The sequence below is a fragment of the Neophocaena asiaeorientalis genome, unplaced genomic scaffold, assembly GCF_003031525.2.
Source record: "Neophocaena asiaeorientalis asiaeorientalis breed wild unplaced genomic scaffold, Neophocaena_asiaeorientalis_V1.1 scaffold141, whole genome shotgun sequence".
Taxonomy (NCBI): domain Eukaryota; kingdom Metazoa; phylum Chordata; class Mammalia; order Artiodactyla; family Phocoenidae; genus Neophocaena; species Neophocaena asiaeorientalis.
Window position 1 is genome coordinate 3209370 of NW_020174267.1, and position 25825 is coordinate 3235194.

The 25825-nt window shown below is 39.1% G+C and overlaps 1 protein-coding gene across 1 annotated transcript in view; it reads left to right on the top strand.

Moving 5' to 3' along the window:
• The window catches only part of LOC112406478 (multidrug resistance-associated protein 4-like), a 151837-nt gene that overhangs the window by 115328 nt on the left and 10684 nt on the right, over positions 1-25825 (top strand). Inside the window, exons 21-23 of the mRNA XM_024755259.1 lie at positions 8034-8222; positions 8653-8757; positions 20500-20635. The gene's annotated coding sequence lies outside the window, so the exon portion shown is untranslated. The remainder of the gene's footprint in view (positions 1-8033; positions 8223-8652; positions 8758-20499; positions 20636-25825) is intronic.

Here is a 25825-nt window from a genome sequence, read left to right on the forward strand (position 1 = left end):
GATGGTTATTCCCCTGACAAGGAATTCTTACCTTTGCTTACATGGTTGCTTAATCTTTGATCCTAAATTTGAGAGTTTTAAGGGAGACCTTAAATTTGGCTCCAGGGATTTTTCAGTTCAATAATCATTTTGAAATGTCATACGACCAGTGATTTTCAGTGCTTTGGAGGCATACTGTCCACTTAATCAACTTTGTGCCAATAAAGCTCCTTTTATAATGTCTTTTTAATTTTGGATTTTGCTTCGGGATACATCTTTTTTGGTGGCACACCATGTGTCTTCTGCATCCATTTCTCTCACCAGACTTAAAACTAAGACAACAGGGAAAGTAGGTACAGGAGGCTCTCTGAGTGTCATTCTTCATGGGCAGAGAAAAGAAATGTCTGCCTTCTTCATCTTTCTTCTCAGGCTTTTGTGAAGTGAGGAGGAATAGTCCAGCCCCAAGACCAGGCAGGATTTGAGGCTGGTGATTCCGAGCAGTTCCCGGGCACTTGTGGAAGACTCAGATCTCCTCTTGTTCCCACATGTGTGCATGACATTGTTCTATCCCCTTCACTGAAAGGAGCCAACTGGGCTCTTCTCTGCTGCCCATATTCTCGTGCCCTGGCTTACTAGAGCCTTCCAGAAGAAAACGTAAATGACCTGCATAAGCTTATGTACAAGATTCTCTCCTGAAACCCAGAAAGGCATATATTTCCAGAGTAATTTCCTTGTGGTTCCTCTCAAAGCAGATGAATAGGAAAAGCTTTTTAAATTAAAATAATTTTATTATGGCTCATGTCACAGTGGGTTTCAGGTTATCCTGCCCTTGCAGTTAGTAATGATGTTCTGTGAGGCCTGTAATCTTGATGCACAGGTGAGGTAACAGGGGGATCAGCTGATGCAGAATCAGAAGCAGTCTCTTCATGAACAGAGATGCCACGGGCTCCCATACTTGACATTCTCTTTGAACATATGGGAGATGTTCCTTTCACACATATGGAGAGATTCCCCATCCCAGAAGGCTGTTGTACCAATGGAGAAAATATCCTAGTTCATTCTTCAGTGCCAATGTGCAAAAATTTAACAATTTTGCTTTGAGGCACAAACCTCAACTAATCATGCTGTTGGTATTTCCCAGTATCACACCAAGATTGACAATCAGTTTATCTAGCTCTCTTGATGTAAAGTTACTCAAATTAGTATATTCTCATTTTTTTTGCGAGCAGATATTACCAGGAAGGTATTTTTAAAAAAATCTTCCTTTCTCTTCTTCAACTTTTTTTTTTTTTTTTTTTGCTGTATGTGGGTCTCTCACTGTTGTGGCCTCTCCCGCTGCGGAGCACAGGCTCCGGACGCGCAGGCTCAGCGGCCATGGCTCACGGGCCCAGCTGCTCCGCGGCATGTGGGATCTTCCCCGACCGGGGCTCAAACCCGCGTCCCCTGCATCGGCAGGTGGACTCTCAACCACTGCGCCACCAGGGAAGCCCCAACTTCTTCTTAAGATGACACATTTCCACACTTTCTTGTTAGTATTCAATCATCCAGAAGATATTTTGGAGCATACTTTGTACAGTGGAAAATTAATTTGGAGATACTATTTTGTAAAAACATTTGCAACCTTATTAATGATTATAGGGAATTTTGGTGGTTTGTTTTGTATTTTAATTCTGTAAGCATTCAAACATGATGAAAAGAGTTTAAGGAAATAACATTCACTATTTTGGGGTATTTAGGAACCGGTTTTATTCACTGGAACAATGAGGAAAAATCTGGATCCCTTTAATGAGCATACGGATGAGGAACTGTAGAATGCCTTAGAAGAGGTAATTTATTGAATGTAATTAACTTGTTAGCATCAGTATGTGCGTGTGTACATTTACAGCAGCACAGGTAATTAAGGGGAGCTTATCGGTTTAACTGACTTTATTTAGCTCCAAGGAGAACACTGATGACATGGGTACATGTGTAAATTAAAACTTGTATATTAATGGTGATGAAAACCAACAAGACAATGCCTTATGCTTTCATTTTAGCTTTTCCCTAGAACCCAAAGCAACTAGGTACATTATCTTGTCCTTAGTAGAACACTAAACTAGAAGTTATAATTATGAGTTCAAATTCTACTAAGTGACCTAGTGAATTAGTTACCTTAATTACTTTGCAATGTTCATTTTATTTCTCTGGTCTTAGGGAATATCAACTAAGTGGAGACAATAGTAGTTTTTCATTATTAACTGAAAGATAAATGAGATCATACCAACAAAATGCCATGAAGTTTCATAAGAGAGTGTCTATAAAGGTAAATTATATAATTGGAATGTGATGATAGTTATTTATTGGCGATCATGTCCTTTTAATGCCGCAGCATGAATGCAAGTAAGAGAACCCTGGCGCTTTTGCTCAGTTTTTATATGGATCGGTTCATTTCTAGAGGATTTTCTGTTATTTGTGTCATGTTTCCCTTTGGCCCACTTTGAATTTCCTCACCCTTGCGTGAAAAGGATTTTGACTTGTTAAGTTGCTGTTGGTTTGTATATTTTGATACAAATTATTTTGTGTATTGTCCTAGTTTTGCAAATTGATTCTACTAATGGCAGAAACTGTATCTAGACTTCTAAACCATAAACAGACTTCTGATTTCTCATAGGACCTAGTTCAGTCTTATTCTAAACCATAAACAGACTTCTAATTTCTCAGAGGACCTAGGTCAGTCTTATTCTTTTAAAAAAGTAAGCACTTAATAAATAGGTACTAAATGTTTGATTGATCTCATTTCAGAGAAGTGTGGCTTATTTCTTTAAAAACATTTTTTTTTTACACATATCCAAATGACTGTTCACACTTGTTTTGAATTGGTGTGTTTGTCATTTAGTGTCACCCTTCCAGGGAAGCTCCGAAATCTGTAATATATAGATGAGCTTTGACTGTGAGCAAGCAGATTTGGAGGCCTGACAATTTCCTGCAGGGAATTCTGGTTTCTGAAGGCATGTCGGCACTGAGTCTTTACAAACTACCCCTCTTTCCAGCAACTGTGGGGATTTTATTTTCCTAAATCAGGCTGATTGCTTCACCTTCTCCTACTTGAGAAGCAGTGGACCTCTGACTTCATTTAAGCTTGTGAGTCTTTCTACAGTGAAATTCTAGAAGAGAAGAGGTGGGGAGAGCAGTTAACCATTAAATATAAAGAAAGAAGGATGATCCACTGCTCTTGAACTCACAAAACAGATTTAATGGTGAAACTGTGACATCTTAAAAAAAAAAAAACAACTGGAAGTACTGGTAAATTATTTTCCTATTTGTTTCCAAGCTTGAGATCTCTCTTAAAAGAGTTTCAGGTAGTAAAATTACTCTAGAATTTTGGACAGAGAGGAAATGTTAATTGGGAGACAAATCCTGTAAAAAACTATCTTAGAACTTGGCCCTAACTTATACTTAATTCATCTGTAGGAGCCAAAATTTAGATAAAATTTAGTAGCCTCTCAATTCTAAGAATGATGAGGTGGTGGAAGTGGTAGACAACACTGAGATCTACCTTTATTTAAACTACATTTGGAACTTACTGTAAAAAGAAAGAAACATGAGTTTATTTCACAAAGTGAAATGTGTGGTTTCCATGTATTGCTTCTGGAATTGACCCTATTACTTTACTGATATGTCTTAGAGTGAGAAATCATCCCATCATTTTGTCTAGGAATTGTTTCTTTATGACTTTTTAAAATAAAACCACATCTTTTATTGAAAAACATACAAATATGTCATAAAGAAATAATTCCCAGAGAAACAGAATGATGGGATGATTTCTCACTCTAAGACATTGCACTAAAGCAATGAGGTCAATTTTTTTTTTTTTTAATGAGGTCAGTTTTTAAGTGAACTAAAAACTCCAGTCATTGGTTAATAAATGATGCCAAACTAGACATGTGAACCCAAACTCATAGAGTTGGCCTGCAAGTGAGAGGGCACCACTATGTTTTCCTCTTTAAGAACTTCAATTAAAAGAAAAAGATGCTTTAAGAAAATTTTTTTTTAGGTCCTCTTAGTTCTGTCTCCTCCTTCTCCCTTGGTGGAGATGGACATTCAGAAGGGAGACAGTCCTAATAATGGTGCCCGTCTCATCTTGGTTACTTTTCAAAATATGCTGAAATATGTTTTTCTTATACTGAAGAATAGCCAGCTGGCTGTAAACTGAAGAAAGTTCATCAGAAATTGGTGCCAATTAGGGCACCTAAAAAGCAAGGGCGGCTCTACAAATATGGCGTTAAGTAGTGAGTGAAGAAGATGAAGCCCTTTATCACTCAAAGGTTAAAAGAGCACAGTAGATAAAACTCTGGAAATGAATCATCGATGTGTTACTTCTATTAAAAAACAAAAACAAAACAGCTTAGATACTGGGATTTACAATTGAGAGTGCTATGTCATGTCAAAACTGTGAAGAAATCACCCAGTTATGTTCTACGTTGATACGTTGATCCTCTGTCAGGACACAAGTATGTCTCATCATACTGAAAACCAAGATACAGCAATCTGCGGCCTGTGCATCAGGAACCATGTGATTCAGTCCTGGCTTTGGCGACAGGTCACATTTCCATTTCTCTGGGCCTTGTATTTAGGTGAGCAGGCTCTCCTTTTACTTCATTTACTGCTGGCTCTGCGCTACTAAAATCTCTTCCCCATCTGTTGACTGCATTTCACTCTCTCTTTCCAGCCCACACCAGCCTTTCTTTTTGAAAAGAAGGTTCCATAAAATGTGGAAACCATCTGACATCTGTGTTAACTTCCTATGAGGGGCGTTGGCACCTGGTTGGTAGATACAGTACACACAGGTTACTTTGAAAATGTTTATGATGATAGAAATAAGGTGCCCTATAAGTTCAGTTTATTTATATATTTATTTTTAAAATTTTATTTTTGGCTGCATTGGGTCTTCATTGCTGCGCCCGGGCTTTCTCTAGTTGCGGTGAGCGGGAGCCACTCTTCATTGTGGTGCATGGGTTTCTCATTGCAGTGGCTTCTCTTGTTGTGGAGCCTGGGCTCTGGGGTGCATCGGCTTCAGTAGTTGTGGCACGTGGGCTCAGTAGTTGTGGCTCGCAGGTTCTAGGGCACGGGCTCAGTAGTTGTGGCTCGCAGGTTCTAGGGCACGGGCTCAGTAGTTGTGGCTCGCAGGTTCTAGGGCACGGGCTCAGTAGTTGTGGCGCACGGGCTTAGTTGTTCCACGGCATGTGGGATCTTCCCGGACCAGGGCTTGAACCCGTGTCCCCTGCATTGGCAGGCGGATTCTTAACCACTGCACCAGGAGGGAAGCCCCCATAAGTTCAGTTTGTTACCTTTCAGTTTTGCTATAGTTTATTATTTTCCAAAGCTCAAAAAAGATCTGAAGTATTCTATACTGAGTTGTATAGTTTTTAATAGTATTATATGCTCCATTTTCCTTAAATTATAATTTTAAGTTCTTTCCACAGTTTAAAGTATGATGTTATGATATCTTGGAGCCAGTCAATTGTTTAATAATATATTCCTTTTATACTTAATAAGAAAATATATAAATTATCTAGTTATATGGATTTATTTTCTAATTTATAGGAACAGACATGTCACAAGAAGAGATGAACTTGTGGCTTCATTCATACAGCCAACAAATATCTACTGAGAGCTTTCTAGACAGCCATTGTTTCAGATTCTGGGGTTATCACAGTCATTAAAAGAAACAAAGTCTCTACCCTTTTGGAACTTAAATTCTCCTGGAGAAGACGGAAAACAAGCCAATGCATATGTAACAAAGTCTCAGTGCTGATACTTGCAAAGGAGAAAAATAAAGCAGAATATGAAGAGGGGCTAGCTGACAGCATTATTAATAATGGGCAATATCTGTTGATCTCTTTGTATCAATCACTGTTGTAAATTCTACACATAATGACTCATTTTATACTCTGACAATGTTAGGAAGTAAACACCTTTATTATACTATAGTCTTATTTAGAGTTTAGGAAGCTAAGATAAACTTCAGGAAGTTGCCCAATTGGCAGAGCCAGGTAGGACTTATGCCCAGGCTGTCTGGCTGCAAGGCTCCAATTTTTTTGTTTTAAAATTTTCAGATCACAACATGGAAGGAGTAGTATGATGAACACATATGCACCTTCACCTTGATTCACCAGCTGTTAGTATTTTTCCACATTTGCTTCCTCTCTTCCATATATTTTGCTGAACTGCTTGTAATTCGTAGAAATGTTTATTAAAAGTTGCAATTCACCTTTAAATACATAAATATACACCTTGCAAGAATAAGGACATTCTCTCACATAACACAGTTTTCTAAATCAAGAAATTTAATAGTAATATCACACTATTATCTGTTTTCAGATTCTCCAGTTGTAACTCCTAGTTATTACTGTCTACTGCCTCTATTGTGTTTTTTTCCATTCTAATACTAAATTATACTGGGTTGGCCAAAAAGTTCAGTTTTAAGTAAAAATAAAAGACATTTTTCATGTTCACCAAGACCTTTATTGAATGATGTATTCGTTAACCGAATGAACTTTTTGGCCAACCCAATAACTTGAATATACGATTATACTATAGAAAGCCTTCATATTCTTATTATTCTCATAACCATCCCTGATTCATAAATGGAAGACAGAATCTCAGAAAACAGTATTTTCTGAAAAACACCGCTTCTCACAACCCTTATTCCTCATGAGGCAAATATGGACAACTGGAAGGAAAGTAAAAAACCAGATTAGTGATGAGATGCCATCCCAGTAAGGGGCAAGTGTAAAATTATTTCTTCAAAGTCAGGATATCAGTTTTAAGAAACACCAACCCACTTGCACCACAATGCAAATCTTACCCTTTAGATTTTTGTACTTTTCATGCAGTCACTAAATACGAATACCATATTTAATCTTAACTCTGAAATCCCCTTTCTTGGGATTGGACTTCATCAGGAGCACAGTTTGGGATCACATTCATAGAAGTGCTCCAGCATTTAGGATACCACGAAAAATTTGCCCACTTACCCTTGGTGTTTTGTTATTTGACACTATAATTGTGTCCCTGCTCATTGGCCATCACTCATCAATCTGTTGGTGTCTTAATTTGAAATGTATTTACTCTTTGTTCTTTAACTTCAAATATAGCCTGAGTTTGGTTCTTGTTCTGTAGTACTTCTCCAAAATAAATATTCGTTGAATTGATCCCTACCACCCAATGTACTTTCAGATTAACTTCGGAAGTTAAAAGCTTGGTTTTCTTTTTTATCTTATGATTACAGTTTTATGAAGATACATTAATATAAACACCACTTATACCCATAGTCTGGGGGAAATAAGATGTTATGTTGTATCCTGTTTTTCATGGATTTTCATTCACTGCAAGATATTTTTGACATTGAAGAAAATGCACTTAACTGGTCCAGTATTTATGAGATTAAAATTGGGAAAGAACCATTACCAGAATAGGCTCCAGGATTACTAATGTATGAGGTGCAGTTTGCCATTGTTTGAATTCGTGTTTTTTTAAACTTTTAGACCTTCCAAAATTGTAAAGTGCTGATAAGATTATATCTAAAAGAACCGTATTTCCTGTTATATATCTATATCTATATATATATATATATATATATTTTTTTAGTTATATATCTATCTATATATATATATATATTTTTTTTTTTTTTTAAGTTTCCCTTTAATGTACCAACCCATATGCAAAATGTACTTTGGTAAACTTGACTCAACCGTAAAATCCTTTTAACTTTTCCATTTAAACCACACTGGGAGAAATAGCTTCATTTTTTGAGAAACTTCCTTAACTAATCCTTAGGTGGGGTTTCTGGTAGGTGTCATGTGGCAGGGAAGGGGGACACTGATATTTTCCTGTCCTGACTTGACTCTACATCTTTCTCAGTGAATGCTAATTGGAAATAGCTCTCCCCATCACGTGGCTGTACATGTAAGATACGTTAAGAAGTCATGAGGACTTCAAAGCTCTAATGTCTAAGAGGATTGTCTGCTTCAGTAGCCGTTTGTTCAGGAAAAATGTTCTTTCTGTATCCACAGGTATAATTTAAAGAAGCCATCAAAAGTGTTCCTACTGAATTAGCAGAATCAGGATCGAACTTCAGTGCTGGACAGAGACAACTGGTGTGTCTTGCTAGGACTATTCTCAGGAAAAGTCAGATATTGATTATTGACAAAGCAACTTTTAATAAACATTTCTACAACTTACAAGCCAAATGTGGACCCAAGGTATGGAGCTGAGTCCATGAAACCTGGTATCCAAAATTTAAGTGTTGTAAATGGAAAACATTTAGTGATGCCGAGAAATGTTTCTAAATGTTCTCTTTGCCCGAAAGATATCTCTTGTTAACATTAATTCCAGAAAACAAAAGAAGAAACCAAAGCATGTTATATGGTGTTAATGTTGTTACTAGGCATCCTATGAGAGCTAGGTTCCTAAATCCAGCTCCTGATAGTTTCAAGCAATTTTGAGGGAAGACTATTTTCCATTGTTTTATGAAAAATAGTAAATTTCTAAGACTTTTTATACTTAGTTTTTTTAGGAACAAGATTATGTCTTGAAGTATTGATTTTAAAAACATTATAAAATATCATATTTTAAAGTCTTAAGTCCACTTTCCCTGCCTATACTGAACTAAATCAACTTTTCTGATTCCAGAACTGATGAGTTAATACAAAAATAGTCCATGAGAAATTTGCCCAGTGCACTGTGCGAACCATCACAAACAGATTGACCACCATTATTGACAGCGACAGGATAATGGTAAGACCCTCACCAGTGGAATTTCACTTGTTTCCATTTATGTTCAATTTTTCAACACATCCTTCCTTGTAAAACTTGATAGGAAGGAACCTCCAATAATTTAATTTTCTCTTAGTTTCTCCTCTCATTGCTGACAATAACTCAAGTACTTAACTATACTTTCACAATGTGCTATTAAATCATATATCCAGTAATTTTTTCATATTAACACATTACTGACTGGGGTATTTTTGCAGAAATTAACACCTGTGGCTGGCAATTTGTTATGTAAGTGAATATTGAAATGTCTCTGGTCAATAATGTTCAGATAATAAAAGACATACGTCTCTGGTCAATAATGAGTTAAAAGTTTATTAAATTGTCGTTTTTTTAAGATGGCCAACCATGAAAATATTCCAAGCCCAAGTTATGGCTTCATATTTCAGAGAGGTAGAAGATGGTCATCTTGGCTGTGTCACAATTGCTTCAGCATTTTTGGATTCCCTTAATCAAAAAATTAGCCTTTCATTTAGACTGCCATGAGGTTGTTGGCTAAGGTTGCAGAATTTCTCAGCTGTTGCTGTCAGAGGGGAGTCCATAAGAAGAAAGGGCCTACTGAGAAAAATGAAGTATTTCAACAGAAAGGATTTAATATAGGAAATTTGTTGCACAGGAATTGGAGGGCTAGAAAAATGAAACACTGGGGTAATAATTTTAGGAAGCAGCTACTGTGTCCTAGGACAGAGCTCCAGAACTAAGAACTCAGAAAAGAGGCTCTAAAGAGTCAGTGCTCAGACTTCCAAGGAGAGGTCACTGCCTAGTTGCTGGCCATATTTGTGAGGGAGCACAATGAGGCTAGTTCTCCATGTGCTAGTAGAAGCTGAAGTCAGGTCCCACTGCTGAGATGATGCTGCAGGAGCAGCAGAAACCAGGTAGACCATTAGCTCTGATTCCCACCTTCAGTCTCCCTCTAGTGCCCCCTACTGACAAAACCTAACAGAGGCCAGCTGGCCAAAGGTCTTCTGACATGAGATTTGCAGAGACCCAGCCTTTGCATCACAGATGAGAGTACAGAAACAAAAATGGATCAGGGGCTGAGATACTGCATATAAACAACTAGTAAGTCTCACACAGTAAATCTGGACTCTGCACACAAAGCTTGGGCCTCTGGATATCTGTCTAGTATCTTCCTTCCAGGTTTGATTGGCTTTTTCTTCCTTAGTAATTTAATATTTCCTTCCTTCCTCCCTCTATTACTTTTCTCTCATTTTCATCTTCTTTGTTCTTTCCCTGCTGAGTTTCAATAAATGTTAGGGTGTGGCTTTATAAAATGATAAGGGAATCATCCCTTAAAGGAAAAAACCTTTGGCTGCATATAATCTCAAGGAATGCAGGGTATTTTAAGGTTAACCTGTAGCCTGTGACAGTGAGCTGATTTCACTCATCTTATGGATGGTAGAACTACTGTCAGGAGACACCACAGTATCCAGTGATGCTGATTAGTAATGAAATAGATAAAGAATGCCTGCATATAATGCATAGGAGGCAACAGATGAAGTTATTTAACCAGTGAATATGATGGTCCATAAAAAAACAGGTAATAATCAGTAATACCCAAACTTCCTTATGTTTAATGATAATGGTACTATCTCTCTTGACTTCTTAGGCCGTTTCTGGAATATCACCTCCCATCCTACTTCACATTCATTGTCAGATGGGATCATCAGTGGGGGCACTGAGTAGATAGCAGAGTGTCAGCACTGAAGCAGTGCCTTTAGCCTCACTCCCCCGAGCTGGACTTGCACAGGAGTGAGCTCTGGGGAGGCAGATGACAGGAGTGGGGCATCCCCAACCAAAGGGATGCTCTGGGCTCCAAGCAGTGTGTCTGGTCATCTGGACTAGGACATCACAGTAGGAAGCAGGCCTCTCCTGCAGACTTTCATGAGGGATCAGGTAACATTCCAAGATTGCAGGACAGTGACTCTTAAATTCCAGAAACGTTTAGCATCAGGCATCCTTAGTCCCTCATTTTGTGTTTTGGTTTTTTTTAAATTATTTGGTTGCACCAGGTCTTAGTTGCGGCAGGAGGCCTCCTTAGTTGTGGCTCGCTGACTCCTTAGTTGCGGCATGCAGGCTCCTTAGTTGTGGCACGCAGAGCATGTGGGATCTAGTTCCCTGACCGGGGATCGAATCTGGGCCCCCTGCATTGGGAGCATGGAGTCTTAACCACTGCATGCCATCAGGAAAGTCCCTCTCATTTTGTGGTCTTGAATGAATGCTAATTGGAAAAGTAACATTTTAGTTCTACTTTTTACTATCACTTTGTTGTTCTTAGCTCTCAGCATTGCAGCACTGCATTTCTCAGACTATCCCCAAAAGTGTCCTTCTTCCACAATAAACGAATGATGCTGTGAAATCTACCTGTTTCAAGCCCCTTGTCAGGCTTTAGAGGCAGCAGCAGAAAGATGGCTTGATCTCTAGCTCAGTTAGGGGTCCATTCAAATAAATTCTTTTCTCCTAAATGTACCCTGGAGTTTTATTTTTGGTTTTTAGTATTGCAGTCACCTTGCAATATATGGTCCGTTAGGGAAACAGTGAGGCAGGACAAAATTTGGCAGACGTGTCAGCTCTTCAGTCCTAAGTCTTATCCATCAGCACTTGATCCACAGGTGTGAACGTCCATAGATGTGAATCAATCAACTCTGTTGCCGTTATCAAAATATGTCCGTTTGTTTAATGCTTTACTTACCAGTATCTTCTGGTAAATTTCTATAACCTCAAATTTTTCTCTCCTGGTCAGTGTCTTTGAACAAATCTTTAACATGGTTTTACAAAGCAGTTTACGTCCTGGTCCCTCCCCACCTTTCTAGTTTTGTCCTTCTCAGCTCTCCCTCTTTCCTTTAGAGCTAAGAGCTAAAAGCACATTGATAGTCTTTCAGTTCTCCAAATGCAGTGTTCACTCTCTCTTACAGTTGTGCCCTTTCTCGACTGTTGGTGGCTTAGACTAAGGTGCTAGCGGTGGAAATGGTGAGATGGTTGGATTTGGGGTGGATAACAAAGTGGAGCCAAGTGGACTGTGTGATGGATCGAACGTGGGATCTGAGGGAAGAGAGAGGAGTTGATACTGGTTTCTGGGTGAGACTGACCATCTGGGTGAATGGGGAAGACGGAGAAGGAAAATGCAAGGGTTCTCTTTGGAGCCTGTCACCTTTGCGATGACCGATGTTTTTCATGGTGGACCTTGTCCTTCACTGTGGAGCTGCCCTTCCCACTCCTGTGTTGGGAGACCTTCGGTTTAGGGCTCCCTGGCCAAGATTTCATCAGTGATAACATGGGGAGGTCCCACCAGGAGTTGTAAACTTGGCTACTTGTTTATATCCTGGTCCTAGCTGGTTGCGGTCGCTGACTGCTTTGGTAGGAATGGCAGGATTAGACCTCAGAGGACCCAAGAGACATGCATCCTCTAGCTTCAGAGCTGGGGAATTGTCTTCTGTGCTCCATCCACCCCAGGTGTAAACCCTGTATTTTGTTCTAGAGCTTACGATTATCAGTTGGCTTTCAATTCAACAAAAACACCAATAAATAATCTTTCTCAAAACTTTGATTTTTGAGGCAATTTTTTCTCTTGCTTGCTTTAGAAATAAAGGCATACCTTTTTCTATTGCACTTCACAGATACTAATTTTTTTTTTTTACATATTGAAGGTTTGTCACATCTCTGTGTAGAGCAAGTCTATCAGTGCCATTTTCCCAACAATATTGCTCACTCCATGTGTTTATCACATTTTGGTAATTCTCACAGTATTTCAAACTTTTTCACCATCACTGCATCTGTTATGGTGATCTGTGATCTTTGATGTTACTACTGTGACTTGCTAAAGACTCTGATGATGGTTAGTATTTTTTAGCAATAAATTATTTTTAAATTAAGGTCTGTACATTGTTTTTTTTCCACACAATGCTACTGCACACTTGACAGGCTGCAGTATAGTGTAAACATAACTTCTACATGCCCTGGGAAATCAGGAAATTCATGTGACTCACTTTATTGCAATACTCACTTCATTCTGGTATTCTGGAACTGAACCTGCAGTATCTCCGAGGGAAGCCTGTACCTCTTTCCTTTGTGGAAAGCAAGTGATTGTTCTGAAAGCTTTTTTTTTTTTTTTTTTTTTTTTTTTAAGTAATGACAGATTCCAGAAACCCAATCCAGAATATCAAACCATACTCTCAGGGACTGGGCCTGTATTTTTTTTTTTTAACATCTTTATTGGAGTATAAATGCTTTACAATGGTTAGTTTCTGCTTTATAACAAAATGAATCAGCCATACATATACATATATCCCCATATCTCTTCCCTCTTGTGTCTCCCTACCTCCCACACTCCCTATCCCACCCCTCTAGGTGGTCACAAAGCACCAAGCTGATCTCTGTGTGCTATGCAGCTGCTTCCCACTAGCTATCGATTTTCCATTTAGTAGTGTATATATGTCCGTGCCACTCTCTCACTTTGTCCCAGCTTACCCTTCCCCCTCCCCATGTCCTCAAGTCCATTCTCTAATAGGTCTGCGCCTTTATTCCCGTCCTGCTCCTAGGTTCTTCATAACCCTTTTTTTTTTTTTTAAGATTCCATATATGTTAGCATACAGTATTTGTTTTTCTCTTTCTGACTTACTTCACTCTGCATGACAGACTCTAGGTCCATCCACCTCATTACAAATAACTCAATTTCGTTTCTTTTTATGGCTGAGTAATATTCCACTGTATATATGTACCACATCTTCTTTATCCATTCATCTGTCATTGGACATTTAGGTTGTTTCCATGTCCTGGCTATTGTAAATAGTGCTGCAGTGAGCATTGGGATACATGTGTCCTTTTGAGTTATGGTTTTCTCAGGGTATATGCCTAGCAGTGGGATTGCTGGGTCATATGGTAGTTCTATTTTTAGTTTTTTAAGGAACCTCCATACTGTTCTCCACAGCATCTGTATCAATCTACATTCCCACCAACAGTGCAAGAGGGTTCCCTTTGTTCCACACCCTCTCCAGCATTTATTATTCGTAGATTTTTTGATGATGCTCATTCTGACTGGTGTGAGGTGATACCTCACTGTAGTTTTGACTTGCATTTCTCCAATAATTAGTGATGTTGAGCATCCTTTAATATGCCCCTTGGCCATCTGTATGTCCTTGGAGAGATGTCTATTTAGGTCTTCCACCCATTTTTTGATTGGGTTGGTGGTTTTTTTGCTATTGAGCTCCATGAGCTATTTGTGTATTCAGGAGATTAATCCTGTTGCTTCGTTTACAAATATTTTCTCCCATTCTGAGGGATGTCTTTTTGTCTTATGCTTTTTTGCTGTGAAAAAGCTTTTAATTAGGTCCTATTTGTTTTTGTATTTTTAAAAATAAATTAATTTTTTTATTACTTCTGGGTACGCTGGGTCTTTCTTGCTGCAAGCAGGCTTTCTCTAGTTGCGGTGAGCGGGCTTCTCATTGCAGTGGCTTCTCTTGTTGTGGAGCATGGATTCTAGGCATGCCGGCTTCAGTAGTTGTGGCACACAGGCTCAGTAGCTATGGCACACGAGCTCTAGAGTGCAGGCTCAGTAATTGTGGCACACGGGCTTAGCTGCTCTGCGGCATGTGAGATCTTCCCAGGCCAGGGCTCGAACCCATGTCCCCTGCATTGGCAGGTGAATTCTTAACCACTGCGTCACCAGGGAAGCCCTATTTGTTTTTGTTTGTTTGTTTTTTTGGTACACGGGCCTCTCCTGTTGTGGAGCACAGGCTCCGGACGCGCAGGCTCAGGGGTCATGGCTCACGGGCCCAGCTGCTCCGCGGCATGTGGGATATTCCCAGACCGGGGCAGGAACCCGCGTCCCCTGCATTGGCAGGTGGGCTCTCAACCACTGCGCCACCAGGGAAGCCCGCCCTATTTTTATTTTCACTACTCTAGGAGGTGGGTCAAAAAAGATCTTGCTGTACTTTATGTCAAAGAGTGTTTTTCATATGTTTTTCTCTAAGAGTTTTATACTGTCTGGTGTTACATTTAGGCCTTTAATCCATTTTGAGTTTTTGTGTATGGTGTTAGGTAGTGTTCTAATTTCATTCTTTTACATGTAGCTGTCCAGTTTTCCCAGCACCACTTATTGAAGTGTCTTTTCTCCATTGTATACTCTTGCCTCCTTTGTCATAAATTAGTTGACCATATGTGCATGGGTTTATATCTGGGCTTTTAATCCTGTACCACTGATCTGTATTTATTTTTGTGCAAGTACCATGATGTCTTGATTACTGTAGCTTTGTAGTATAGTCTGAAGTCAGGGAGCCTGATTCTTCCAGCTCCGGTTTTCTTTCTCAAGATTGCTTTGGCTATTCGGGGTCTTTTGTGTTTCCATACAAATTGTAAAATTTTTTGTCCTAATTCTGTGAAGAATGCCACTGGTAATTTTATAGGGATTGCATTGAATCTGTAGATTGCTTTGGGTAGTATACTCATTTTCACAACACTGATTCTTCCAATCCAAGAACGTGGTCTGTTTCTGTCATGTTTGATTTCTTTCATCAGTGTTTTATAGGTTTCTCAGTACAGGTCTTTTGCCTCCTTAGGTAGGTCTCTTCCTAGGTATTTTATTCTTTTTGTTACGATGGTGAATGGGATTGTTTCCTTAATTTCTCTTTCTGATCTTTCGTTGTTACTGTACAGGAATGCAAGAAATTTCTTTGCATTAATTCTGTATGCTTCAACCTTACCAAATTCACTGATTAGTTCTAGTATCTTTCTGGTGACATCTTTAGGATTTTCTGTATATAGTATCATGTCATCTGCAAACTGACAGTTTTACTTCTTCTTTTCCAATTTGTTCCTTTTATTTCTTTTTCTTCTCTGATTGCCGTGGCTAGGACTTTCAAAACTATGTTGAATAATAGTGGTGAGAGTGGGCAACCTTGTCTTCTTACTGATCTTAGAGGAAATGCTTTCAGTTTTTCACCATTGAGAATAATGTTTGCTGTGGGTTTGTCATATATGGCCTTTATTATGTTGAAGTAGGTTCCCTCTATGCCCATTTCTGGAGAATTTTTATCATATAAATGGGTGTTGAATTTTGTCAAAAGCTTCTGCATTTGTCAAGATGATCATGTTTTTTATTCCTTAATTTGTTAATATGGTGTAGCACATTAATTGATTTGCATATATTAAAGATTCCTGGAACAAATCCCACTTGATCATGGTGTGTGATCCTTTTAATGTGTTGTTGGATTCTGTTTGCTGGTATTTTGTTGAGGATTTTTGCATCTATGTTCATCAGGGATATTGGTCTGTAATCCTCTTTTTTCTGTGATATCTTCGTCTGGTTTTGGTATCAGGGTGATGGTGGCCTCGTAGAACGAATTTGGGGGTGTTCCTCCCTCTGCAATTTTTTGGAAGAGTTTGCGCAGGATAGGTGTTAGCTCTTTCTAAATGTTTGATAGAATTTGCCTGTGAAGCAAATTCCAGTACTGGACTTTTGTTTGTTGGAAGATTTTTCATTACAGTTTCATTACTTGTGATAAGTCTGTTTATAGTTTCTAATTATTCCTGGTATAGTCTTGGAAAATTGTACCTTTGCAAGAATTTGTTCATTTCTTCTAGTTTGTCCATTATATTGGCATATAGTTGCTCACAGTAGTCTCTTATGATCCTTTGTATTTCTGAGGTGTCAGTTGCAATTTCTCCTTTTTCATTTCCAATCTTATTGATTTGCCCTCTCCCTTTTTTTCTTGATGAGTCTGGCTAAAGGTTTATCAGTTTTGTTTATATTCTCAAAGAACCAGCTCTTAGTTGAATTAATCTTTGCTATTGTTTCCTTCATTTCTTTTTCATTTATTTCTGCTCTGATCTTTATGATTTCTTTCCTTCTACTGACTTTGGGTTTTGTTTGTTCTTTTTCTAGTTGCTTTACGTGTAAGGTTAGATTGTTTATTTCACATTTTTCTTGTTTCTTGAGGTGAGACTGAATTGCTATAAACTTCCCTCTTAGACCTGCTTTTGCTGCATCCCATAGGTTTTGGGTCACTGTGTTTTCACTGTCATTTGTTCCTATGTATTTTTTTTCCTCTTTGATTTCTTCAGTGATCTCTTGGTTTTTTAGTACCACACTCTTAAGCCTCCATGTATTTGTGTTATTTTACAGTTTTTTTCCTGTAATTCATTTCTAATCTCATAGTGTTGTGGTTGCAAAAGATGCTTGATACAATTTCAATTTTCTTAAATTTTCTGAGGCTTGATTTGTGACCCAAGATATCATCTATCCTGGAAAATGTTCCATGTGCACTTGAGAAGAAAGTGTATGCTGCCACTTTTGGGTGGAATGTCCTATATCAATTAAATCTACTATCATTGTGTTACTGTTGATTTCCCCTTTTATAGTTGTTAGCATTTCCCTTATGTATCGAGGTGCTCCCATGTTGGGTGCATATTTACAGTTGTTACATGTTCTTCTTTGATTGATCCCTTGATCATTATGTAGTGTCCTTCCTTGTCTCTTGTACCATCTTTATTTTAAAGTCTATTTTATCTGATATGAGTGTTGCTACTCCAGCTTTCTTTTGAGTTCCATGTGTATGGAATATTTTTTTCCATCCCCTCACTTCCAGTCTGTGTGTCCCCCTAGGGCTGAAGTGGGTCTCTTGTAGACAGCACATATATGGGCCTTGTTTTTGTATCCATTCAGCCAGTCTGTGTCTTTTGGTTGAGGCATTTAATCCATTTACATTTAAGGTAATTGTCGATATGTATGTTCCTATTGCGATTTTCATAATTATTTTAGTTTTTCGTGTTTTTTTTTTTCTCTGTGTCTTTTTCTTCTCTTATGTTTCCCGCCTAGAGGAGTTCCTTTAGCATTTGTTGTAAAGCTGGTTTGGTGGTGCTGAATTCTCTTAGCTTTTGCTTGTCTGTAAAACTTTTGATTTCTTGGTCGAATCTGAATGAGATCCTTGCTGGGTAGAGTAATCTTGGTTGTAGGTTTTTCTCTTTCATCACTTTAAGTATATCCTGCCACTCCCTTCTGGCTTGCAGAGTTCCTGTTGAAAAATAAGCTGATAACCTTATGGGGATTCTCTTGTATGTTATTTTTTGCTTTTCCCTTGCTGCTTTTAATATTTTTTCTTTGAATTTTATTTTTCTTTGTTTAATATGCATCTAGGTGTGTTTCTCCTAGGGTTTATCCGTATGTGACTCTCTGTTCCTTTCCCGTCTTAGGGACATTTTCGACTATAATCTCTTCAAATATTTTCTGAGACCCTCTCTTTTTCTCTTCTTCTTCTGGGACCCCTATAATTCGAATGTTGGTGCATTTAGTGTTGTCCCAGAGGTCTCTGAGATTGTCTTCAATTCTTTTCATTCTTTTTTCTTTATTCTGCTCCTCAGCAGTTATTGCCACCATTCTGTCTTCCAGCTCACTTATTCGTTCTTCTGCCTCAGTTATTCTGCTATTGATTCCTTCTGGTGTATTTTTTATTTCAGTTATTGTTCACCTCTGTTTGTTCTTTATTTCTTCTAGGTCTTTGTTAAACGTTTCTTGTATTTTCTTGATGTGTGCCTCCATTCTATTTCTGAGATTTTGGATCATCTTTACTATCATTACTCTGAATTCTTTTTCAGGTAGGTTGCCTATTTCCTCTTCATTTATTTGGTCTTGTAGGTTTTTACCTTCATCTGCTCCTTCATCTGTAACATATTTTTTTGTCATCTTTTTTTTTTGATGGGTGGGACTGTGTTCCTGTCTTACTGGTTGTTTGGCCTGAGGCTTCCAGCACTGGAGTTTGTAGTCCAGTTGTTCAGGGGTTGCTCCCATCCCCAGTCTGGTAGGTGCCCTAGCTGTGGGGGGATGTGAACTCTGCATCCCCCTACTCCACTATCTTGACCACTTTTCTGCCCTTAGGAGACTTAATGTTTCCAATTAAATGACATGGGATGGAATTAACTGCAATACTAGATATGGAAGAACAACCTGTGTCCTGTTTAGAGTTGCTGCATTATTCTCTTAAGATACAGTTACTCCACATGAAGAACTAAGTACCACCTAACATCAGAACTATCTTTATAGCTATGTCATTTGGGCCAATTGTTTCAGATTCTTTTTTTCCCTCTAAAACCATTATGCAAAGCCACTAATAAGTAGAAAGGCAGAGTTAAGACCCCTTGCCTCTCCCTTTTAATTTTCAACTAGGGATATATCAATGTGCACAAAAGGGCTGAACAGCAGACAGCTGAAGAGAGAAAGAAAAAGAAGCAAAGAAAGATAACTTGTGAAAACAGATTCAGATCCTTGGCAGTTCAAATTGGGCTGTTCCCGGGTACTGTGCGGGCTGTGAGCATTAGAATTTGAAGCTCAGTTTCTTACTTGCTTCTTTAGTGTTAGTTCAAGAAAAAATTGGATTTCTACGGATTTCTTCTGTGCAGAGAAATTCTGCTAATGCTGCTTATGTAGCAGCTCTTTTTGCCAGCCTTTCACTCTCAGAATAATAAACTACAATCAAAGCCAAGTTGAAGAAGCATCTTAACCTCTCAGACAAGGGATTCTGCCCCTCTTAGCAACTAACATAATCCAGGACCCTGTCAACTGAAAAAGAAAAAAAAAAAAAGCACAACCTGGAAGTTGAGTGTTACGTTTTATGTGGTGGACATTGTGAGGACTTAGGGACAAAGCATCTCGTAACACTGAGAAATGGTTCTGAAGAGGCAAGGGGATGAGCCAGTACGTAAGAGTTTTTGCAACAAAAGACCAGGTAGTCAGAACATTAAAAGATTACTGTTAATCAAAGAAAACCAGACATCCCAAGTTAATGAATTTAGTGCTTTTCTATACATGGGAAGATGCAAAGTCTGGGCTCATTGAAATTCCTTTGATGTGCACCTCAGCTATCTGAGGCCAGTATCCAGTGTTTTTCTCATCCTGAGTCTCCTCAGGGTGCACTGTTGGGGGTGGCCGCACACATTCTGGTTCTATCCTGAGTTCCCGCAGGGCTATTGTCAGGGCAGCTGTAGTGTGGTGGCTTGATGGCTGCAACATACTTTGTTCACTGATATGACAGGCAATTTTTTAGTTCACAACCCTAAAGAAATTCTGGAGGCATTTACTTTTTCCCCAAATACTAAGATTCTGTCAAACCAACTTAACAACTGCTGTCAAGTCACTGCCATCTGGTTTGTATGACATCAACCTGATTTTAGATAGAGTTTGATTTTCTTAAATCAAGAGATTTCCCAACTCTGTGTATCTGTATAAATAGCCGTTAAAGCTCAGAGTCTGAGAACTAAAAGCACTAACTAATGATAACCACCCCAAATGCCCTGGGCAGAATATAAAACGCCAGGCTGCTGAGTGCTCTACTTGATGCACTGAGGTGACCTAAATGTGTGTGTGGGAGGAATCCAAAAGGGAGGGGATATATTTATATGTATAGCTGATTCATTTTGCCGTGCAGAAGCTAACACAACGTTGTAAAGCAACTGTACTCCAATAAAAATTAAAGAAATCATAGTCTAAAACTCATTTTTCTTCCCTTCCTATAACATTATATATAGTAATAAAAGGTCAGGTTAGGCCTTTATCTGCCTAGTAAAACAAGTTAAACCATTAAAACACCAGCCAGGCCTACCACCCAAACAGATTTTCTCTATTCTTCCCCTCCTGTTCCTTTACAAAACATTGTCTGAGTTATAATACTTTATTGTGAAACATTGTGTGCAATGGGTTTTTTTCCTACTGATTAACAGGTGTTGGGAGTCAGGGAGACTAGAAGAATACGATAAGCCATATGATTTGCTGCAAGATAGAGACGGCCTGTTTTACAAGATGGTGCAACAATTGGGCAAGGACGAGGCTGCTGCCCTCATTGAAACAGTAGAACAGGTAAGCCTGCCACAGGGAGTTGTGATTAAAGTTTGTCTCCAGGATTTACTCTTCACACGATCTCTACCAGGTGTCTGGTGATAAGCACTCTGTGCCCTTTTCAATTATAAGCCTCCAGAGACAAAGCTTCATGACTGGGTCTTAACAACACACTGCAAGTTGAAGGTGGGTCTGCTGAGCACCTGCAGAAGCAGTGAGGGTGGGGTGCAGGACGTGCATGTGCACATGTGCCTGAGAGATTTCAGATTGGACTTTCCACATGTTTCGACTTCTTGGGTTCAGATTCCCATACAGCACAGAACACTCTCATTTTGCAGACCCTCTACGTTTCATTCTGAGTGGTGCTCAGCACATTGTGATATGAGTGCTGTCAAGGAACATCCAGGAAGTTTGAGGGGAAAAACATCTGGAATATTTCTGGCCTAGGGAGATCTACTAGGGAAAGGTGTAGGTCACTTCTGTTTTCTCATCTTCTAGGAGTAAAGAAAACTCCTACATGATACTGTCACTTTCTCCCTAATTCTTTGTTGTTTAGAATCAGGTCCAGTTGCCCCCCTATGCTTCCTGTACCTTCTAGAAGATGAAATTGTCATCAGGACAAATCAAGAATTCACAGTAACCCTAACACTGTAGTCTGAATGGTGCTTGAAGGTTTACAAAGTATTTTCAGAGATGAGATGTGTGAAAGCACTAAGCACTGTACATGGCGTGAGAAAGGTGCTTGATGAGTAACATTTGGGTCACGTACCTTTCTAACAATGGTCAGGTGGTAGTATCTCCTATAGATGTGATAACTGAGGTCTGGTTTAAGGGTTAGCCATTGTCATGCAGCTGCCTGTAATTCTTTCTGGAACAAGGTGGGAGTGGGGTTGATGGAAGGAGGGAGGGAGGGAGGGGAGGTCTGGTGTTCTTGCCCACTGAGATGCGTGGCTCACATGGGAAGAGGTTTCCGACTGTATATGATATCTTCCCATCAAAACTTTATCTCTGGGCATTAAATTATGGGTGCATTTTTCCTCATTTATACTTTTCTGCATTTCTGCATAAAATTACTTGTATAATATTTAATCCATCAGTTAAAGAAAACATGTACCAGTATCTAAGTACTTCTTTAGAAAGGTTTATCTAAAATGTAGCCTAAGTTCCCTCTGTCACTGTTTCATCTCAATCCTCCTCCTTAGAAATGGAGAGTGGTACCTTCCACTGTTCACAGAGTAGGAAATAGTCCAGGGTCACAGAGCTGGCTGAAGAATGGGCAGAGTTGGAATTCATATCTAGGTTTAGGGATGATGAAGTCTGTGTTCTGAACTTTCCCTAAGTACTTATATTGTATGCAAACATACAGAAGCTGCCCTTGGAGCCCTATATTATTTTATGCCTGAAATTCACACAGCACTTTCATTTACTAGAGTGAGACCTTCCTTCTGAAGACCTGATAATAATTTGAGATTCCCTGTATAACCTAGTCACAAAATGGCCGGGAATCTCCCAAACCCTTTTGGTCTTTTGACCTTAGGCATTTCACATCTAAGAGAGATGTCCCCACATGTGTGTCAGTCTTCATTTAAAAAGTGTCTTATAATAGGGTTCAACATCCTCATTTTACAGGTGAGGAAACTAAGGTCCCTTAGAAGGAAGGTGGTCTTCTATATATAACTAGTGTTAAGCTAGTTTGCAGCAGATACACAATTAGAAATCTGTTCTTTCAGTATATGTTTTAAATCAACTGTAACATAAATACAAAAGCAAGGATAGGTCATAGAATTAGAAATCCTGTGATTCCTGATCTAGTAATCCTGCACCTACTTTAACAAGATTAATGTTAAGTTACATCTGTGTAGTTCTTTATAATTTATTGTACATTCTTCTCACATGTATGATTGCACTTAATCCTCATCATGGTCTTTTATCCCAGGTCATGGATGAGGAGACTGGGTCCAGGGCTCACCTAAGGTCACAGAGCTGGTCCAGGGAGCGCAGGGGGTGAATTGGTGGGGGAGGCTGAGTTCCATCCTAGGCACTCTGCTCTGTGTCAAGCCTGAGAACGCTGCTTCTTCCATGTGGTAGCCAAGGTGGGCCAGTCACCCAAGTTCACAGGGTGGCAGAACATCACTCTTGGATTTCAGTCCTGCCACTGGTTCAGGTCACCTCTACAGAAAGACATAAGGAAATATGTATCTTGATTCCCATCCTAGTTGAATATCCTCTTGACATTATTTCTGCATATGCTCAGTCTTCTTAGGAGAACAACCTGTCAGACTGTCAACTTTTTAAACATGCAAGCATCAGATATCAATGCACTGTTCAGAGCTGTAACACAGGGAGGACTAGCCTAAGTCAAGCTTTTCACTCTAACAAAACAGAATTCATTCGTTTGAAAAGAAAACATCTGGGGAGAGGTGCTTCCAAGCCACGTTTTCTTGACCCCATAGTTGCTTCTCTGAAAACGCTGGTGCAGGCAAGCTGAATCAGTCTGATTTAACCTTTTAGATGATCCGTGAAATTGTAGAGAAAGTACTTTTTAGATACATAAAGCTGAATGATGCGTTAGCTTGCTAGGGCTGCCATACAAGGACCACATAGTATGCGACTTAAACAATGGACATTTATTTCCTCACAGCTCTGGAGGTTGGAAGTCTGAAGTTAAAGTGTTGGTAGGGTTGTTTTCCTCTGAGGCCTCTCTCCTTGGCTTGGAGGTGCTGTCTTCTCTCTGTGTCTTTGCATGGTCATCCCTCTGTGTGCCTGTGTCCTAATCTCTTCCTATAAAGACACCAGTCATATTAGATTAGGGCCCACCTATATGACTTCACTTTAACTTATTCACCTCTTTAAAGATCCTGTCTCTAAATACAGTCACAGAGAGAGGCATGGACATATATACACTAACAAACGTAAGGTAGATAGCTAGTGGGAAGCAGTCACATGGCACAGGGATATCGGCTCGGGGCTCGGGGCTTTGTGATCGCCTGGAGGGGTGGGATAGGGAGGGAGACGCAAGAGGGAAGAGATATGGGAACATATGTATATGTATAACTGATTCACTTTGTTATAAAGCAGAAACTAACACACCATTGTAAAGCAATTATACCCCAATAAAGATGTTAAAATAAATAAATAAATACAGTCACATTCTGAGGTACTGGGGGTTAGGACTTCAACATATAAAATAGAAGGGACAGGATTCAGCCCATAACAAAGGATGAATGCCTGTCATTCAGTTTCTTCTGTGATGAAGCAGACATGATTGAGGTTTTTTGGAAGTTTCTTTGTTCCCAGTGTGTAACAGAGGTGTCATTTTATCTACTCATGAAATCACTAGATACAACCCAAAAGTTATGAAATCCTAATATCCTGGGAGCCTGGACCAGTTTGAATAGGCTGCAGGAGGCACTTAGCAGCGATGTGGCCTTATGTCCCCCAAGGTCTCTGAGCCTCAGGGTCCTCACCTGTATGCAGTGCAGGGATTACAGCACTGCTTAGCTTCTTCACACTTATTACAGGGATCAGATGAGATAGCAGATGCCTAAGTGCTTTCAGATGAGATAGCAGATGCCTAAGTGCTTTGAGAATATAGAGCGTTTTACAATATAAAATGGGATTTTTTAAAAGGCTATAGATTAAACCCTTCCCTCCCAATAATAATTTTAAAAATGCATCCACAGTTCTTTTAAGTAGCTTTAGAGACTCTAAATAATTAAAATGTATTATTTTTAATAATCAGTTTTTAAACAAATGATATACCTAATGCTACAAAATTCAAAAACTTTACTTTTTTAACAAAAATCTGTACATTTTTTATTTCATACATTTGTCATGTTTAAGAGAATCTGGCATATTGGAATAGTGAATACAACTTAAAATATCTCGTTACTAATTTACACTTGTGATTTTAAGATGAAAAGTATAAAAATATTTTATCACAACTTATATACTATATTTAGAAGTCTACATTATTAGAGTTGGTTTTTTAAATCTTTATTGGAGTATAATTGCTTTACAATGTTGTGTTTTCTGCTGTATAACAAAGTGAATCAGCTATATGTATACATATATCCCCACATCCCCTTCCTCTTGCATCTCCCTCCCACCCTCTCTATCCAACCCCTCTATGTGGTCACAAAGCACTGAGCTGATCTCCCTGTGCAATGCAGCTGCTTCCTACTAGCTATCTATTTTACACTTGGTAGTGTATATATGTCCATGCCACTCTATCACTTCGTCCCAGCTTACCCTTCCTTCTCCCCTTCCCCGTCCTCAAACCCATTCTCTACATCTGCGTCTTTATTCCTGTCCTGCCCCTAGGTTCATTAGAACCACTTTTTTTTTTTTAGATTCCATTTTTATGTAAAAACTTTACTTTTTTAAATAGGTTTTTAAAATTTATGAAGAAGTCACTCTGTGACTCCTGTCATCCCACAGCTCCTCCCCCAGGATGGAGCCCCAGCACAATTGCTGACTGTTCTGTTGACATGTTCTGTGCATCAGTAAGAACTTCTGCATATGTGGCCTTCCTTGTTTTTAAGTGCAAATGATAGCTGTTCCTTGATTTTTCATTTAAATATCTCAGATTATATTAATACATAGTTACTTCATTCTTTTTAATGGCTACATAGTATTTATGCTCTCTCCATTCCCTACTCCTCATTTTCTTTCTTTTTTTTTTGCGGAGACGCGTGGCCTCTCCCGTTGCGGAGCACAGGCTCTGGATGCGCAGGCTCAGCAGCCATGGCTCACGGGCCCAGCCGCTCCGCGGCATGTGGGATCTTCCCGGACCGGGGCACGAACCCATGTCCCCTGCATCGGCAGGCGGACTCTCAACCACTGCACCACCAGGGAAGCCCTCATTTTCCCTTCTAATGAACTGTTACAGTTTTATGTTTTTTCCCCCAAAGAAGGAGCTCTCACATTCACTTACTACTTGTATTCTTTTTGATAATTTATCACTTTCTGCGTTTCATCTTTAATCATTCCTTCCTTCCTTTGGTTTATTTTGTTTCTTCTTACTTCTTGAATACATTTGTTTTCTTTCTTTTTTATTAATATAAATATTTTAAGGCTGTGAACTTTTCTCTGAATACTGTTCTAGCTATATCCCATAGGTTCTGGTGTGTAGTGCTTTCATCATAGTTAGGTTTTTATTTATAGATTCTGCAGTTTTGTTGTCATTTTCTCTTTGGCCTAAGAATTATT